At 39.9% G+C, this 19111-nt stretch overlaps 2 long non-coding RNA genes across 3 annotated transcripts; one reads left to right on the forward strand and one right to left on the reverse strand.

Annotated features, from left to right (window-relative positions):
• Positions 1–207: 207 nt before the first annotated feature.
• LOC138847525 (uncharacterized) lies at positions 208–7692 on the reverse strand. 2 transcript variants are annotated; one of them, XR_016227610.1, is made up of 2 exons: positions 7551–7692; positions 208–540 (listed from the first exon to the last, which is right to left on the reverse strand). It is a non-coding gene; the product is annotated as an uncharacterized LOC138847525 (long non-coding RNA). The 2 variants fall into 2 exon arrangements; XR_011385380.2 differs by lacking the exon at positions 208–540 and adding an exon at positions 3084–3402 and having other exon boundaries at positions 7551–7673.
• A 26-nt stretch (positions 7693–7718) lies between these two features.
• LOC138847636 (uncharacterized) lies at positions 7719–18906 on the forward strand. The gene is made up of 2 exons (XR_011385564.1): positions 7719–7817; positions 18615–18906. It is a non-coding gene; the product is annotated as an uncharacterized LOC138847636 (long non-coding RNA).
• Positions 18907–19111: the final 205 nt, after the last annotated feature.

A 19111-nucleotide genomic window follows, 5' to 3' on the forward strand; every position in this document is an offset into this window, starting at 1 on the left:
CACTTCTTTATTTCCAATATAAATGTCTTCTAATTTTGTTTTCCTGCCTGATTGTTAAAGGATTTTCAATATTATATTGAATCAAAGTTACTAGAGTAAGCATCCTTATCTTATCCCTGGTCTTAAAGGAAAATAGGTAGCTCATAGCATTAGTTTGGAAGTGTTTCCTATTCTTCTATTTGTGTCAGAAATTGTCTAAAATCAATATATTTTTAAAGATTTATCTATTTATTTATTTATTTGAAAGTCAGAGTTACACAGAGAGAGGAGAGAAAGAGAGAGATCTTCCATCTGCTGGTTCACTGCCCAATTGGCTGCAATGGATGGAGCTGCGCGGATCCAAAGCCAGGAGCAAGGAGCTTCCTCTGGGACTCCCACGTGGGTGCAGGGGCTCAAGGACTTGGACCATCTTCCACTGCTTTCCCAGGCCATAGCAGAGAGCTGGATCTGAAGTGGAGCAGCCAGGACTCAAACCGGCATCCATATGTGATTCTGGCACTGCAGGCAGCAGCTTAACTCGCTACGCCACAGCGCCGGCCCCTAAAATCAATACTGATCGTTTAGATATTTGGTAATATTCTTATGTGAAGCCACCTGGGCCTATAGATATTTCTTTAGGTAGATTTTAAGTTAAAAATATTTTTCTTCACTAGTTATATAGCTTGGTTGAATTTGGATACCTTTTAGTTTCTAAGGAATTAATCCGTTTCTTCTAAGTTGTGGATTTTATAAACATTGTTATTGGTTACATTGCCTGTTAACACCTTTCATGCTTGCAGGACCTACAGTGACATTCTTTATTTCATTCTTGATATTGGTCATTTATGTATTCTCTCGTTTTCTTTTTGTAGATTTCACTAAGGCTGTAGCAATTTTATTGACATTTGCCTAAGAACCAGATTCTGTTGCATTAATTTTCTTTACAATTTTTCTGTTTTCAATGTTATTGCTTTCTATTCTCAGCTTCATTTTTTCTTTCATTTTTCTTGTTTTCTGTTTACTTTGCTCTTCTTTTTCCTAGTTCCTTGAGATAAAAACATAAATAATTGATTTTTGATGTTAGCATTTAGTGCTATAAATTTCTCTGCCATCACTGTGTTACTGTATCCCCCATATGTTGATATATTTTGTTTTTATTCTATTCAGTTATGTGTATTTTTTAACTTCCTTTGAGACATCTTCAACTCATGGATTATGTACAAGTATTTTGTTTAATTTTCAAGTGAGTGTATGATGCCAATGATTTTATTATTGCTGAAATTTGTCTACAATGTATGGTCTGTCCTGTTGAATATTCCATGAGTGTTTTTAAAAATGTGTTTTCTGCTGGTGTTAGGTGGAATGCTGTCTTTATTATATTGGTTGATTGTGTTGTTCACTTCTTCTATATCCTTACAGATATTCTTTCTAGTAGTTTAATAATTTGCTGAAAATACGCTGTTGAAATTCCTTTGTATAATTTTGGATTTGCCTATTTATCCTTTCTGGTCTCCCAGTTTCTCCTTCATATAGTTTGCAGTTTCGTTTCTTTGATGCATACACATTTAGGATCATAATTTCTTCCTGATGACTGACATTTTATCATTATGTGGTACCCTTCATGTTCTCTGATAATTTCATTTACATTCAATTCTAATTTATCTGATAGTAATATCAACACTCCTGATTTCTTTTTATTAATGCTTGTATTATATATTACTGCCCACCTTTTACTTTTCCCCTATATATGTCTTTGTATTTGAAGTGAATTTATTTTGATTTTTCAGCTATTTTATTTTCACATAAATTCTATTATTTATGTTTAAAGTATAGAACACGATGCCATTCTTTTCCATGCGGAAATCCAGTTATTCCAGCACTGCGTATTGAAGTCTATCTTTTCCCCATTTTGCCCTCATGGTGCCCTTGACAAAACTTATTGATTGTACATGTTTGGGTTAATATCTGTGTTCTCTATTCTGTTCCAGTGGTCTTTTTCTGTCTTTATTCTGGTATCATACTGGTATGATTGATATAACTTTGTATTATAATTTGAAATTAGGTTGTATGATGCCTCCAAATTTTGCATTTCTTTCTCAGAATCGCTTTGGCTATTTGGGGTCTTTTATAGTTACATATGATTTTAGAATTTTTTTCCTAGTTCTGTGAAAAATGCTGTTGGGATTTTGACAGAGAGTACATTCAATCTGTACATTGTATTAAGTAGAACTGACATTTTTGCAATATGAATTCTTTCTTTCCACAAGTTTGGTGTAGTTTTCCATTTATTTGTGTCTTGTTCAATTTCTTTCATCAAAGGTTTATAATTTTTACTGTATAAGTCTTTGCTTCCTTGGTTAAATTTATTTCTAAGTATTTTTGATGCTATAATAAATGTGATTGTTCTCTTATTTCTTTTTCAGCTAGATCATTATTTGTGCATAGAATGCTGCTGATTTTTTTACCCTGCAATTTTATGTAGTTAATTTATTATCTCCAACATATTTTTTGTGGAATCTTTGGGATTTTTCTATATAAAAGATACAAGATTTGGCAAAGGCAAAGATAATTTTATTATTGATTTGGATGTTGTTTCTTTTAGTATAAAGAAGGAAATAATAAATGTCAGAACAGAAATAAATCAAATATAGACTAGAAAACTCAGAAAAAATCAATAAAATAAGAGTTGGTATTCTGAAAAAATAAATAAAATTTACAAGCCATTAGCTGGGCTAAATAAAAGATAAAACTTAAACTCTAGAAATGAAAGTGGAGGTATTACAGCCAATGCCTCAAAAATAAAGAGGATGATAAGGAAATATAATTATATGCCAACAAATTGGATAACCTAGAGGAAATTGATAAATTTTTAGAAAAATACAACATAGCAAGATTGAACAGACTAACAAATACATAGATTGAAGTATAATTAAATGCCTCTTAACAGAAGATCAGGACCATGTCTCCCAAATCTGAATTCCCCCACACATTCAAAGAGCACCTACTACCAACACCTTTTAAGCTCTTCCCGCTCAAAAAATAAAATAAAATAGAGCTAGATGGAATACTTTTAAACCTATTTTATGAGGCCAGCTTCACCTTAATTTTTTTAAAGATTTATTTATTTTTTATTTGAAAGAGTTATACAGAGAGAGGAGAGGCAGTGAGAGAGAGAGGTCTTCCATGCACTGGTTCACTCCACAAATGGCCACAATGGCTGCAGCTGTGCCGATCCGAGGCCAGGAGCCAGGAGCCAGGAGCTTCTTTTGGGTCTCCCACGCGGGTGCAGGGGCCCAAGGTCATAGCAAAGAGCTGGATTGCAAGTGGAACATCCGGGACTCAAACTGGGCCCATATGCCAGATGCCGGCGCTACAGGTGGCGGCTTCACCTGCTATGCCACAGCACCAGCCCCCACCTTAATTCTGAAGCCAGACAAAGACAGTACAAGAAAAATACAGGTCAATATCTCTGATGAACATTGATGCAAAAATCATCAATAAATAACTAGGAAATTGAATTCAAAACATCAAAAAGATTGTATATTATGACCAGTGCGATTTATCCCTGGCATACAAGGCTGGTTTAACATATGCACATAAATTAAAGAGCTACATCATGGGTGCAAACTGTTGAAATCTTTACTTAATATATGCTAAACTGATCTTCTGTATATAAAGAGAATTGAAAATGAATCTTGATGTGAATGGAAGGGGGGAGGGAGAGAGAAAGGGGAGGGTTGCGGGTGGGAGGGAAGTTATTGGGGGGGAAGCCATTGTAATCCATAAGCTGTACTTTGGAAATTTATATTCATTAAATAAAAGTTTAAAAAAAGAGCTACATCAGATGAACAGACTGAATGATAAAACCACATAAAAATTATCTCAATGCTGAAAAACTATTTGATAAAATGTGACATTGTTTCTTCATAAAGACTCCCAATAGTTGAGGTATTTAGGGAAAGTTTTGCAACATAATAAAGAACATTTATGAAAAACTCACAGCCAACATAGTAGTAAGTTGGGAGAAAATGGAAAGATTTTCTTCTCTAAGGTTTATTTATTTATAAAATTTTAATTTAAGGCCGGCGCCGTGGCTCAATAGGCTAATCCTCCACCTTGCGGTGCCGGCACACCGGGTTCTAGTCCCGGTCGGGGCGCCGGATTCTGTCCCGGTTGCCCCTCTTCCAGGCCAGCTCTCTGCTATGGCCAGGGAGTGCAGTGGAGGATGGCCCAGGTGCTTGGGCCCTGCACCCCATGGGAGACCAGGAGAAGCACCTGGATCCTGGCTCCTGCCATCGGATCAGCGCGGTGCGCCGGCTGCAGCGGCGGCCATTGGAGGGTGAACCAACGGCAAGGGAAGACCTTTCTCTCTCTGTCTCTCTCACTGTCCACTCTGCCTGTCAAAAAAAAAAAAAAAAAATTTTAATTTATTCACTCAAGAGGCAGAGAAAAAGTGAGGGAGAGCAAGGGCTACCATCTGCTGGTTCACTCCCCAAATGCCTGCAGTGACTGAGGCTGGACTGGGGCCAAAGCTAGCAACTGGAGATACACCGAGGTCTCCCACATGGATGATGGAAACTCAGAGACTTGAGCCATCACTGCAGCTTCCTAGGATCTTAAGTAGGAAACCTGATTCAAGAGCCAGAGCTAGGAATCCAGTCTAAGTACTCCAATATACATGTCTTAACCACAGAGCTAAATACCTGCTTTGCTTTTCCTTTAAGATTTAATACAAGGCAAGGATGCCCACTATCAGCACTTCTGTCTGACACAGTACTGGAAGTGTTATGATGTGAATTTCTTGTAGATGGTATATTGGAATTTTAAAAATCCTTACTTCCAGTCTCTTTAATTAGTGTACTTGGACAATCTACACTTGAAATAATTATTGCTATGTTAATACTTAAGTCTGGTATTTTAATTTTTTGTGTGTTTTACCTCTCTCTCACCCCCCCTTCCTGTGCTTATGTGAACATTTGATTTTTTATACTATTTTTTTAAATAAAACTGTGTCCTTTTTTTGGTATTTGCATTCAATTATTACAATATTGTAGTAATTACAAATATGCTCGTGGTTTATACTGGAATCAATGCTTTATCACTTAGAGTGAGGTGCAAAAACCTTATTCCTGAAGTGTTTTTATCCCATGTTAGCAGTAGTTACTGATGTTTCAATTTGAAATAACTTACTGCTTTTGCCTGTATAATTCTTATAGTGGTTGATTTTTGTAAAGCAAATGAACATATAATAACATATTTATGAAGTCACTACCTTTTATCTCATTTATTTTGTGAATGTAGCTATATTTTGTTAACCAGAAAATGTGGTCAACTTACACTGTGATTAAAACTTGAAAATCAGGGCCAGCGCCGTGGCTCACTAGGTTAATCCTCCGCCTGCGGTGCTAGCATCCCATATGGGTGCCGGGTTCTAGTCCCGGATGCCCCTCTTCCAATCCAGCTCTCTGCTGTGGCCAAGGAGGGCACTGGAGGGTGGCCCGGGAGGGAAGTGGAGGATGGCCCAAGTCTTTGGGCCCCTGCACCCGCATGGGAGACCAGGAAGAAGCACCTGGCTCCTGACTTCGGATTGGCACAGGGCTGGCTGTGGCAGCCATTTGGGGGGTGAACCAATGGAAGAAAGACCTTTCTCTCTCTCTCTCTCTCTCTCTCTCTCTCTCTCTCTCTGTAACTACCTGTCAAATAAATAAATAGAAAAAAATTTTTTAAAAACTTGAAAATCTTCAGCATTTTTACACTAGTCTTTAGATTTGAGTCCCTTGAGATGTAAGCAACAAAATCGTTTTTCACACATGGCCTAATTTTTCTATGAGCAGATCAGTTTCTATCCAAGCATTAGTGATCTAGGTCTCTGGGGTGAGAGCAAGTTTTTCTTATAACAGATCGCTAGCTCAACAAAAGCCCCAGTCTCTCCAGCCTCTTCCTCACTCCTCCCTGAGACGCGGGAAGAAGAGGTGAATCAGATCCTAGAGCACTGTGAACAGCACTACCGTGTATTGCTAGGCAACACCCATGCATGTAAGACACATCCAAGTGCCTTTCTTTCTTGTGATGCTGAAGTGCAAAGATGAGTCAGTGCAGACTGCTGGAGACTAGGCTTTGATACATTGTCCTCTATTTTCTTTACCATATCAATCATACCTGCTCACTAAGGGTCAGCTGACGGTAAGATGTAAAATTGGAAAGACAAAGAAACCCTAATTCATTCTTGTGCCTAACCTGGTCATCAACTCGACTTGACCTGAGGACTCTGCATTAAAACTGGGAACAGGCCTGTCAATGGTGAACTGGTTCGTTGTGGGTATCTCTCCTTTAAAGAAAGCCCTGGGTAGGGGAGGCAGAGTGGCCTCCTGGGTAGGAGTGTAGAGTTCCTGTGTCCTGTGGTGGACAAATACAAACCTCACACTGTCAGATTCTCACCAGTATTGTCATACCTTCATACGTCTGTCATTCTACTACAAATGGTGTACACATCCGCCAAAGTGTCATAACTCACACTGAAATGTCACTCGTGCTCATTCAAATAGACATGTCTTCTGGTGTTGACATGTCCTCATCCAGGCATCAGCACTGGATACTTGCAGGCATGATCAGTAAATTCCATATATGTAAAGACAAGGTAAGTTTCTTCAGTGCTTAACAGCTCCAACCATTTACAGAGTCATCCTAGTCTCTTATCTGCTTCTTTCCCCCTCATTCCTCAGTGGGTGAGAAGTATGCTTTGGCCTTTTTGGCACCTGCTTTCATTTTCTAGGTTTTTATCATAATATTGCCTATGCCTTTCTGCCTTCCTAGGACTCGTGGTGCTGCAAAAACTGGTCTGCTTGAAACTTGAATGCGCAGTCTGATGAGAGAGTTGATTGATAGGAGGACTAGTGGCTTCTCAACTCCTACTTTTCCCTCTGTTACATGTGCTATCCTCAGATAAATCAGTTTCTGACTCTTAATATGGGCTTATAGTAACCAGGTTGCCTTCATATAGACATCATTATCACTCAGTTGTTTCACCTTGACATTTAACAGGTCCAAACTGCCGAACATATCCCAGGCAAACATACTAGTTTCCACCATTTTTCAGTTGTCTCAGTTGGAGTTAGGACTGGATACTTCAGTTCACCTTTAGTAACTACTTTGACCTACCTAATTCTTGACCTTCCTTGCACACGAGGTTATTTTCTGTACCTCCCATTTTATAACTTTCCTGAAACAGAGAACACTATCACTCTCACACTGTTGAGAAATGACATTTAGCTCTCAGTATATTATGTATCTGAAATTTTGTCCTGCATCATTGCTGTTTTCCAATATATATTTTCTCTTGCACAAGAAGTTCATACTTGCAGGATCACATTAACTGTTAATGTAAATTTAGTCAAAATAGGATGAATACATTTCTTTTTTAAAGTCAGTTTCCAAATATGCATCCACATGAGCTGGTAGAGTCTGCTTTATAGCTTCTATAATCAGTTCTCAACTGCCTGTTACACAGCAGTTTGCCTACCACTGGAGAATCAATTCTTTTTTCTAAGCCACCAAAAGATCCTGAACCATACCTTATTTTTGGTGACTCTCCTCTGTCTCCTTGAAGCCACTGGAGTTTGGTGTTTGCATGCCTTAAATTGTCAGTGCTCCTTGGTTGTTCCCATAGATGGCTCTTGTAAAGTGACAGTCCTCTGCCATCCCAAAAATAAATCCACTAGTGAGACCACACCCATATCACATGGTGCCATCACTCAAATTGAGCTCTAGTGGCATGGCCATAGCATATATATCCCCTAACACAAGTTCATGTAAGGAAGGGGAAGAACCTCCTAGCAAAGGTAAGATTGATGCAATATAGTGGTTTAAGGATGGGAAGCACTTTTCCCTTTCAATTAATCTGAATACTGAAAATTTTGGCTAAAAGACTCCTTGTCAGAATCTGTTAATACTGGCTCGCAGTGAATTATAAGAGAACGTATAATGATAAATATTTAACATTGCCTTTCACTTTTGCACCAAGATTACCTTGTTTAATTGTCATAGTTACTAATATTTATTTGTGCTGGGGGAACAGCATTTTCATGACTCTTGCATATAAATTCCTTATTTAGTAGATTTATTTTTATAATGAATTAAAAATACCAGCATGAATATTTTGTGAAGAGATAGGATTAGATAGCACTCCAGTGTCCCAGGAAAGGACATGGATTATTTATCATGAAATAGTTAACAAATTTCTAAGAGAAACTTTTTAACAATGACAAATGCAGTAGTCTATGCTACTCACTAAGGCATCTACCACTCATGTTCATTTCCTACAGAGTGGACAGTATTAGTATAGAAAAAAAATCTCGAAACAAACAAAACACACCCATATTAATTTTTGTTACAGCTATCACCTACAAGACAAATAGAAAACTCCTGGTCATGTGACTTTTAAAGAATGTGTTTTCTTTTTTAAAAAATAAATTATCTTAGTTTTTTAAAGTGAGGGTTTTTTATTTTTTTATTTTACTTTATTTTATTTTTATTTTGACAGGCAGAGTTCTAGACAGTGAGAGAGAGAGACAGAGAGAAAGGTCTTCCTTCCATTGGTTCACCCCCCAAAATGGCCACTACGGCCAGTGCACTGCACTGATCTGATGGCAGGAGCCAGGTGCTTCTCCTGGTCTCCCATGGGGTGCAGGGCCCAAGCACTTGGGCCATCCTCCACTGCCCTCCCGGGCCACAGCAGAGAACTGGACTGGAAGAGGAGCAACTGGGACTGGAACCCGGCGCCCATATGGGATGCCGGCGCCACAGGTGGAGGATTAACCAAGTGAGCCACGGGGCGGGCCCCAAGACTATGTTTTCACAAAGTTTCTTTAGCATTCCCATCTCTCTCCCTGTTCTGAGAGACCACCCACTGTTACCTGGCACCCTCATCAACACAGAAGTGTCTATCCTCTTCTAAGTCACTGATGCCTTCTCCTGTAAAGGTTCTGGACCAGGCCTTATTTTGGTGACTTTGCTCTGTCTCCTGGAAACCACTGAAGTTGGGTGTTTGCATGCCCTAAATGGTCAGTGCTCCTTGGTTGTTTGCCGGGAATGATGATGCTGTTCTTCAGTCAGAAAGAAAAGGCCACCCTTTGACAAAGTACTGCTGCCCTGGGCAGGATTGGGGGTTGAACAGTGGAACTTTCGCTTATTTCCCTGTGGAGGTCCTCTCTTCAGAAACATTGTTTCTCTGGCCTCTAAATATTCTCAAATTGAGGAAACTGGGTGAGTCTCAACATCCAAATTATGGAGAGCTCCACCAAGAACTGCCAAAGGTGGAAGCCTCCCCATCTGATATTTCTGTTCTGTGAATTCCTCCTCATCTCAGGATGGGGTGATGCTGTATTTCTAATCTGTTTTGTTTCCTTAGGGATCTTCAATCTTCTGTGAAAAATATGGAGGTGGCAAAATTAGGTCAAAGTGCCTTGAAAGATAGTGAGTGTAAGGAGGGAAGAATGAATTTACTTCCCCATCCCTTTCCTGTTGCACACCTACGTCCTGGATAATCAAAGCTACTGTCTTATCTCCTAATTGGCAGTTTCTGGGATACTAGAGGCTCTTCTTTTTGGTAGTGCATTACTCTGTATCTGGAAGCCACTAATAATTTGGTTTTTAGTTCCAGTAGTAGGGCAAAAAAAAAATGAAAAAGGAGGAAGGAAGATTTAGAATCAAGAGCTAGTATAGAATTTTTACATCAGTCCCAATATATGCTTCAATATATGCTTCAATATATTAGACTTCAAAGCAGAAAAATGAAAAAAATAAAGTATCAAGTCAAAATTCTATATCATATATGAAGTATAATTAATTCATGAAGGGACTTTGAAAAGTTCATGTAAAAATGGAACTAAAGGTATAAGTTTATTTTGGTGCAAACATGTTCTTGAAACCATGCCTAATTGTTTTTTTATTTTGAAAATTTGTTTTAGTTTTTGAAAAATTCAATATAATTCATAGGTACAATTCTAAGAATAAAATATTCCTTTCCTTCCTTCTTCCCTCTCCCTTCATTTCATTTCATTTCTTTGTTTCTTTCTTTCTGCATAGTTGTTTTATAATATGCATTCTCTACTTATGAAAAATATTGGGGGCCGGTGCTGTGGTGCAGTGGGTTAATGCCCTGGCCTGCATCCTGTATGGGCGCTGGTTCAAGACCCGGCTGCTCCACTTCTGATCCAGTTCTCTGCTGTGGCCTGGGAAAGCAGTGGAAGATGGCCCAAGTCCTTGGGCCCTAGGGCGTGGGAGACCGGAAGAACCTCCTGGCTCCTGGCTTCGGATTGGCACAGCTGCATCCGTTGTGGCCATTTGAGGAGTGAACCAGTGGACAGAAGACCCCTTTCTCTCTCACTGCCTCTCCTCTCTCTGTGTAACTCTTTCAAATAAAAATAATAATTTTTAAAAGAAAAATTTTGGCACTGATTTTTTGCACCAAAATAAACTCATACTTTTAATTCACTTTTCCACTTTTTCAGGTACTTGAAAAGTGAGTATGAAATATAAAACTTTTTTGACAAGTGAAAGCTAAGAGCTCATCACCGGTAGAACAGGACTAGTAGCAATACTAAATGAAATTCTGCAGGCTAAAGTAAAATAAGATGAAATGGAAATATTCATCTAAAATAGTTAATAAAGACTATCAGAATATGAAATATTATCTTTTTACTTCCCATTAATTATAGAAAGGAAAGCTAAGTGTTTAAAGCAAAAATGAAATTCTATTGTGCAGTCTATAACAGATTTTGAAATAAAATATATGACCACAACCACACGATTGAGAGAAGTAATGGATTTATACCATTGTAAATTTATTATGTTTTATGTGAGGGGATAAATAATAACTCTATTAGAGTTAGTGATGCACATGGCAATCCTTGAGCAATCACTAAAAATGATAAAAAGAATGATAGCTAAAAACAAATGAATATATTAAAATATTAAAAATAATGATTACCTCCAAATAAGTTTGGAATGTGGAATAGAGGAATTATAAACAAACGGGACAAATAGAAAACAAATAATAAATGTTATACACATAATCAATCTTGGGCACCAGCAATTCATGTGGAAGAACTGGATGAAATTCCTGGCTCCTGGCTTTGTCCTGGCTAGACCTGACTGTTGAGACTATTTCGGAAGTGAATCAATGAATGGAAGACATCTCTCTCTTTATGTATGCATATTTGTGTGTGTGTGTGTGTGTGTTACTCTCCTCTCAAGCAGATGAAAATAAATAAATAAACATTAAAAAACACATGTCCACACATATCAGATGTTTGAAATCTTACACTGTATGTTCTCTGGACACAACAAAATTAAATCAGAAATCAAGAAACACAAAATATATAGAAATAAGTACATACTTCAAAATATTTATAAATGAGTTAAAATATTCTTCAATGAAATATTAACCACAGATTAAATCACAAGGAAATTAGAATATATTTTGAGTTGAATTTTAAGTATCAAAATGTGTGAGGTACAGCGAGAGCATTTCATAAAGTGAAATTTAAATGATTACATTAGAAAAGCAGAAAGTCGGGCTGGCCTTGTGCCGCAGTGGATTAACGCCCTGGCCTGAAGCACCCGCATCCCATATGGGCGCCGGTTTGAGACACGGCTACTCCATTTCCAATCCAGCTCTGCTATGATCTGGAAAAGCAGTGGAAGGTGGCCCAAGTCCTTGGGCCCCTACACCCACGTGGAAGACTGGAAGAACCTCCTGGCTCCTGGCTTCAGATTGGTGCAGCTCCAGTCATTGGGGCCATCCAGGGAGTCAACCAGCAGATGGAAGACCTCTCTCTCTCTCTCTCTCTCTCTCTCTCTCTGCCTCTTCTTCTCTCTCTGTGTAACTCTGACTTCAAATAAATAAATATATTGTTAAAAAAACAAAGCAGAAAATCTTGAAATCAGTCACCTAGATTTTCATCTTCAAAAGTTAGCAAAAGAAAAGCAAATTAAACTTAAAGTAAGCATATGGAAGGAAATAACAGAAACAACTAGGATAGAAATCATATAAATCATTTAAAATTACAAGTCAAATGTTTGTTCTTAGGGTGTGCATTTGGTGCAGTGGTCAAGAAGCTCTTTGGGACACCCATATCCCATATCAGGATGCCTGGGTTAGAGTCTTGGCTGTACTTCCAATTCCCGCTTCCTTCTATTGTTGCACCCTGGGAGGCATCAGGTGATAACTCAAGCAGTTGGGTCCCTGCTATCCTGGCTCCTGGCTTCAGTCTGGCCCAGCACCTAGATGTTGCAGGCATCTGGGGAATAAACCAGCAAATGAGAGATCTCTCTGTCTCTGTCTCTCTCTCAAATGATTAAAAATAAAATAAACATTTTAAGCTTGTTCTTTAACAATGCATAAATTCCTAGCAAGAGTTATCGAGAAACTAAGGAGCAAAGAAAGAGAAAACTCAAAATACCAATAACAAGAATAAAAATGTGTGAATCACTGCAAAGTTTATAGATGCAAAAAGTTCAGTAAGAGTATGCTCACTGACCACAACAAAATTAGATTAGAAATAAACAATATAATAATCAAGATTTCCTCTATGAATAAGAGATCTATTTTTTCTCTTTTTAAAAATATTTATTTTTATTTATTTGAAAGGCAGAGTTACAGACAGAGATAGAGTCAGAGAAAGATCTTCCATCTGCTGGTTCACTCCCCAAATGGCCACAAGTTCCAGGCTATGCCATATGGAATCCAGGAGCCAGGAGCTTCTTCTGGGTTGCCCACTTGGGTGCAGGGGCCCAAGAACTTGGGCCATGTTCCACTGCTTTTCCAGGCATGTTAGCAGGGAGCTGGATCAGAAGTGGAACAGCTGAGTTTGGAACAGGTGCCCATATGGGATGCTGGCATCTCAGGTGGCATCTTAACACAGTACACCAAGAGACCTATTTCCATCTTCAGTTGTATGTCTGATTAATTCATGAACTTACTGATTTGTTCACATATTACCTGAGTAACAGAAAAAAGAATTGAGAAAAGGATACCATTATGGGAATTGCTTGGTAGAGAGAGGTTTAAGATTGTCATAGCATTTGTAACTGAAAGGAGATTGAAGACTACGGTCTTTCTAGTACTGTTGTAATATGTGCATGGGTAGCTAAAGAGGTACACATTATAGAATGGTGTTCTGTGAAAGCCAACAGTTGCAGGTTGGGGGTATGGTGACCAAATCTTATAAATGTCTTTATTTACTTAGTGGGGCTACACTTGGGTAAGCTACTCATCAATAAGGCAATGGTATACTTATAACCCATTCTCATTAATCTCTTCAGTATGACTTGAGAAAGGACTTTTTTAATAAAAGATTTATTTATTTATTTGAAAGTTAGAGTTAGACACAGAGCGAGAAGGAGCAGTAGAGTGAGAGAGAGGTCTTCCATCAGGTGGTTCACTCCCCAATTGACTGCAACGGCCAGAGCTGGGATGATCTGAAGGCAGGAGCCAGGAGCTTCTTCCAGGTGTCCCACTTGGGTGCAGGGGCCAAAGAACTTGGGCCATATTCTACTGCTTTCCCAGGCCATTGCAGAGAGCTGGACTGGAATTGATTTAGCCAGGACTTGAACTGGCGCCCATATGGATGCCAACACTGCAGGTGGCAGCTTTACCGGCTATGCCACAGCAACAGCCCTGAGAAAGAAGTTATTTTACTAACAGAGTGGGATTGGAAAACTCAGTCGGTTGGGTAAAGATTTACTTGTCTGTTTCTCTCCCTCTTTCTGTGTCCTGCCACACCACGGAGGAGAAAGTCAGTGCCTAGAAGGGAGACAAAAAAGGGGGGAAGAAATGTGTAATTCTTGACTTCTATGCCTCTTTCCATATAATGCAAGGTTCAAGTCACACCTTGGTCTAGCATGACCTGGGCTAGGCAAGGAGACCTGAGGTTTACATTGAGTCATAAATCAAGTTGCAAAATAAATGAAACTGACTCATAAATATCAATATGAGATCATTCTAATAATAATATCACCAGAAAGTTATGGCATTTGGCCAGTCCACAAATGTAAAGGGAATGTTTTCAACTTCACTAGATGGAGAGCTGTTACTGGCAAAAATAGAACCATTTCATGTTTTCACTCCAGTTGAGAACCCTTAATATATTGACTTCCAGTTAAGATTGTGACTATCTCAGCCATTATCTCTCTTCTTGTCCCTTTACTTTTGCTTGGTCTTTAGCTTGTCCATTTCTCTTTTCCCTGTATTTAGCCCCTCATCTCCTGTTCTCAAGCTTTATTATCCTTCATAATCTCTTCTCTTTATGTACCCTTCCAATTTTCCTACTCTTAAGCTTTTGTTCTATCATACTGTTGTTCTGTTATTTCTATCCCACAACAGGGTATATTGGACCTCTACTTAGAGTTCATCATATAACTTTATTAACCAAATTGTGTCACTTTTGAGGGTGGCATTTAAAATTCTGCTAAAGCAATAGGCATAAATCAGTGCTATCCTAGGAAAACAGGGGTGGATGTTCACACTAGCTGTGACAAAGCCACAATTGGACAGACAAGTGAGGTAGGTCACAATGAGAACATGATATTAAGCTGATTTCGGTAGGATGTGTAAGAGTTAGCTAAATAAAGAGTAAACAGAACATGTTACTAACAAAATTAATGTGAATAGAGAAGTTGTAGGGTGAGAATGAAGTGAGTTCTAAACAGCTGGAGTATGGAAAGAGATGGTTTGAAGAGTTGGCACACGCTGAGACTGCAGGACAAGAACTGAACAAGGGGGTTTCCAGAAATTCTAAATATGGAGGAGAGGCGCTTATATGCGGATTTCTTATTGGAATGAGGTGGTAGTGCTGGAATACTTGTCACAGGGCTGCACTTTTATAGCAAGCACCAGAATTTTACTTAGAACTGCAGCAGTCAATAAACATACCACTTTTGTAAAGGTACTTATGTTCACAAATTATATCAAACAAGAAAGCACAAATTTTTCCTGAAGAAGGTGAAAAGGATGTGAATTAAGTGACACTGAGGAATGGAGATGAAGAAAACAAGAGAAGAAGGTTAGAGTCTGGTCCAAGTCATTTGTTGGCCAGGGTTGAGAGTCTGACTTTTGTTATAATTGCAATGGAGAGGCAATGAGAGATTTAAGTAAGGAAATGATGGGATTTGATTTATATTTTAATATTGCACTGTTAACTTTAAGTTACTCTGGGGGTGGACTGACTGTAGCAGGAAAAACAAATGAGACAGGGAGGCACATATAGACACCTTCAGTAGGCCAGGTTAGAGAGATAATAATGGCTTACACTGAGATGATAGAAAGAGAGAGATATATTTGAGAAAGAATTGTCAGAATTTGGTGGCGGTTTGAATAAGGTAAAGGAAATGAGGGAAACAGAGAGGTGATGGAAGACTCGTAAGTTTCTGATTTGGGAATCTGAATGCATGTTGGTGGTACTTACTGAGTTGTAGAGGTCAAGTGAAAGAACACATGATGTTTGTGAGAAGGACATAAGAGGTTAGTTCAAGACATGTTAATTTTGAGTGCATCGGTGCCGGCACTGTGGCGTAGTGGGTAAAGCAGCCGCCTGCAGTGCCAGTATCCCATGTGGGTGCCGGTTTGAGTCCCAGCTGCTCCACTTGTGATCCAGCTCTCTGCTGTGGCCTGGGAAAGCAGCGGAACACTGCCCAAGTCCTTGGGTCCCTGTAACTGTGTGGGAGAACTGGAAGAAGCTCCTGGCTCCTGGCTCCTGGCTCCTGGCTTCGGATCATCGCAGCTCCGGCCATTGCAGCCATCTGGGGAGTGAACCAGTGGATGAAAGACCTCTCTCTCTTTCTCTCTCTCTCTCTGCCTGTCCTTTTCTCTCTCTATAACTCTGAATTTCAAATAAATAAATCTTTAAAAAATTTTTGAGTGCATCAAGAGATACCCAATTGGAGAATGAAAGCAGACAGTTGGATTATGGATCTAGAATTCAAGGGCCAGTCAGGACTGGAGATGGAGCTATGGAAGCAGATAGCAACAACATGGTGTTTCAGACCGCCTTTCCTGAGTCTGATCACGTCCCACTGCAGACACTTTACAGAGGAAGTGCTGAGGAAAAACAGGCAGCTGACAGGGGAGGTTGCTATGCAACAGATGAGGAAAGTCATCCAGCCAAGCAGAACTGATGTTGGCCCTTGGGGACCAAGTGCTGCAGTCCTTCCTGGTATTAGCTTCCTTTCATATGCAGGCTCCCGGCAGGACCTCATATAAGAAGGAATGCGAAATGCACAGAGATCTGCTTTGAGTTTTTGGAAAAGTATCAGTTTAGTTTGAGCCTCCTCACATCTGTATATCATTTTCTGATTTTTAAGATGTCTCCAGTCATTGGGGTGTCTCCAGTCAACTGCGAAGCACTGGAGCATGTGTGTCCTTGGGTGGGAACCACTTGCTGTGCTCTCCATTTGTCATACTGAGAATCCAGGCTAAGAGATCTTCAATGACACGAGTGGGCTCACACAGCCAGGGCCAGACAGGGCACTCCATGCCTGGAATTCTCAAGCCATCCCAGCCTCTTTCCACAGGACCACAACTGCCATGGGCTCCAGCCCTGGAAGGAAGCAGGGCAAACACTGACTATGAACCAGAGCCTTCCATGACTCAGACACACAAGTGCCTGATTGTCCTGGCCAATCTGGTGGACACCAGGAAGGCCTTGATGACAGTGTGATGGTGTTAGTCTTGGGAAACAGATCTGATCTTGGGAGCTGAGTGTACACCCTGAGGATCAATGACTACACTTGGATGGACTCCCATAGTATAGATCTGTAGTCGGGACGGGGGCTCTCCCTGTGTCCTCCCGAACGCGGAACATGACCTTAGACCCCCATAGAACACAAAATTTGCTTGTTTGTGACAGACGTTGGAGTGAGGGAGAACAGTCATCCAAATGTAGGAGGAGAGGGTACCTTCATCTTGGGGTGCCACCAGCAGAACATGGGGTTGGGCAGTTAGACTCAGGCCCCTAATTTGCATTTTCTGTTTAATGGCTGCTCTGTGGCCTTGTCTAGCTCATGCAGTGTCTGCACCCTCAGTTTCTTGGTCTGTAAAATGGGGGTGCTGACATGCCCCTCCCAGGGCTGCTGTGACAGGAAGGCAAGCCTCAGCACAGGTCCTGACAATAATATACAAGTTTTTTCCTTCTTGATATCTACCAACATAACACCAAGTAAGTCTGTGACTGGGCCTGCAGAAAATGCAGAGAAGATTCAGGCAATTCTCAAGTGAGATGGTCATGTGTTGCTAGTTGGTGGCTACTGATATAACTGCCACCCTCATTAATGTGTCTCCTCTTGGTTTTTCCTTTTACAAAACCCTAAAGCTGAGGAGATGCTCAGGAGATATTTGACGTAGTTCTTATACCAGTTCGACACCCTCAGAGAGATCTCTTTTGAGAGGCAGCTGGGTTCTTGGAGTGGCTACTCCTACATCTTACTAGGTTTAATTCTAAGTATGTCTCATTTTATTCATTAAATGATGATTGTTTTTCTTATCTTTCCCCTAAAACCATGAAAATATTCTTAAAAAACATGTTTTCCTTTTTTCAAGGTTTATTTTATTTATTTGAAAGACAAAGTTACAGAGAGAGGCAGAGACAGAGAGAGAGAGAGAGGTCTTCCATCTGCTAGTTCACTCCCCAGATGGCCACAATGGCCGGAGCTGTGCCGATTCAAAGCCAGGAGCTTCTTCTGGGTCTCCCACACGGGTGTGGGGGCCCAGAGAGTTGGACCATCTTCTACTGCCCTCCCAGGCCATAGCAGAGAGCTGGATTGGAAGAGGAGCAGCCAGGGCTACAACCGGTGCCCATATGGGATGCTGGCACTTCAGGCCAGGCTTTAACCTGTTGTGCTACAGCGCCAGCCCTCGAAAGACATGTTTTTCTAACACTAGAAGAGTATTCCAACTGTGGATTCACATTTTACATAATATAATGAAAAAATCTCATATGGTTAGACATTTTTTGTTTTCCAATTTATTTAATGTACATGAAAATTAATATTTTTGCTTCTAAATATCAAAGTAAATTTATTTCAAAAAACAGATTTATTTATTTGAAAGGCAAGGAGGAAGAAAGAAAAAGAGAGAGATCTTCCATCCACAACAGCTGGGGCCAGGGCCAGGGCCAGGCCAAATTCAGAAACCATGAGCTACATCCAGGAACCCAATGTGGATTTAGGGGCCCAAGCACTTTGACCATCTTCCACTGCCTTCCCAGGTGCATTATCCAGAAGCTGGATTGGAAGCAGAGCTGCTGGGATTTGAACTGGGGCTCCAATATGGGATGCCATTGTTGCAAGCACCAGCCCTAAAAGTAAATTTCTGATCATTTTCTTAAAGTTAATTCCTAAAAGTGTAATCATTGATATGTGATTACATGAACATTTCTAAAGGTTTCATGTATATACTTCTCTCCAGAATAGCTGTACCAACTTACAGTGCTACATTTATGTGTGAATGCAAGTTTTCAAGTTTCACTGAATTGTTGTCAACACTAACCACTATTGTCGTTTAAAAAATCGCCAGTTCTATATTTCAAAAATGTGATTTAATATTGATTTACTTTAATATTGTTTTCCTTTGCTTAATTTAGGGCCTGGCGCTGTGGCATACTGGGTAAAGCTGTCAGCTGTGGCGCTGGCATCCCATATGGATACCGATTCAAGTCCCCACTGCTCCTCTTCTGATCCAGCTCTCTGCTATAGCATAGGAGAGCAATGGAAGATGGCCCAAGTGCTTGGACCCCTGCACTCATGTGAGAGACCAAGAAGAAGCTCCTAGCTCCTGGCTTCTGATTGGCCCAGCTCCAACCTTTGTGACCATTTGGGGAGTGAACCAGTGGATGGAAGACCATTCTGTCTCTCCTCTCTGCTTGCAATTCTACCTCTTAAACAAATAAATAAATCTTAAAAAAAAACAGAATGTATTTACTCTCTTCTAATTGTTGAAACAATTCATATTCAACTCATGAAATTATAAAATATGTAATGGGAGGGAGGTGTTGTGGGGTAGTGGGTTAAGCCATAGCCTGCAATGCTGGCATCCCATAAGTACGCTGATTTTAGTCCTGGCTACTCCACTTCCAATCCA

The sequence above is a fragment of the Oryctolagus cuniculus genome, chromosome X (assembly GCF_051225735.1).
Source record: "Oryctolagus cuniculus isolate XC-2025 breed Fujian yellow rabbit chromosome X, ASM5122573v1, whole genome shotgun sequence".
Lineage (NCBI taxonomy): Eukaryota > Metazoa > Chordata > Mammalia > Lagomorpha > Leporidae > Oryctolagus > Oryctolagus cuniculus.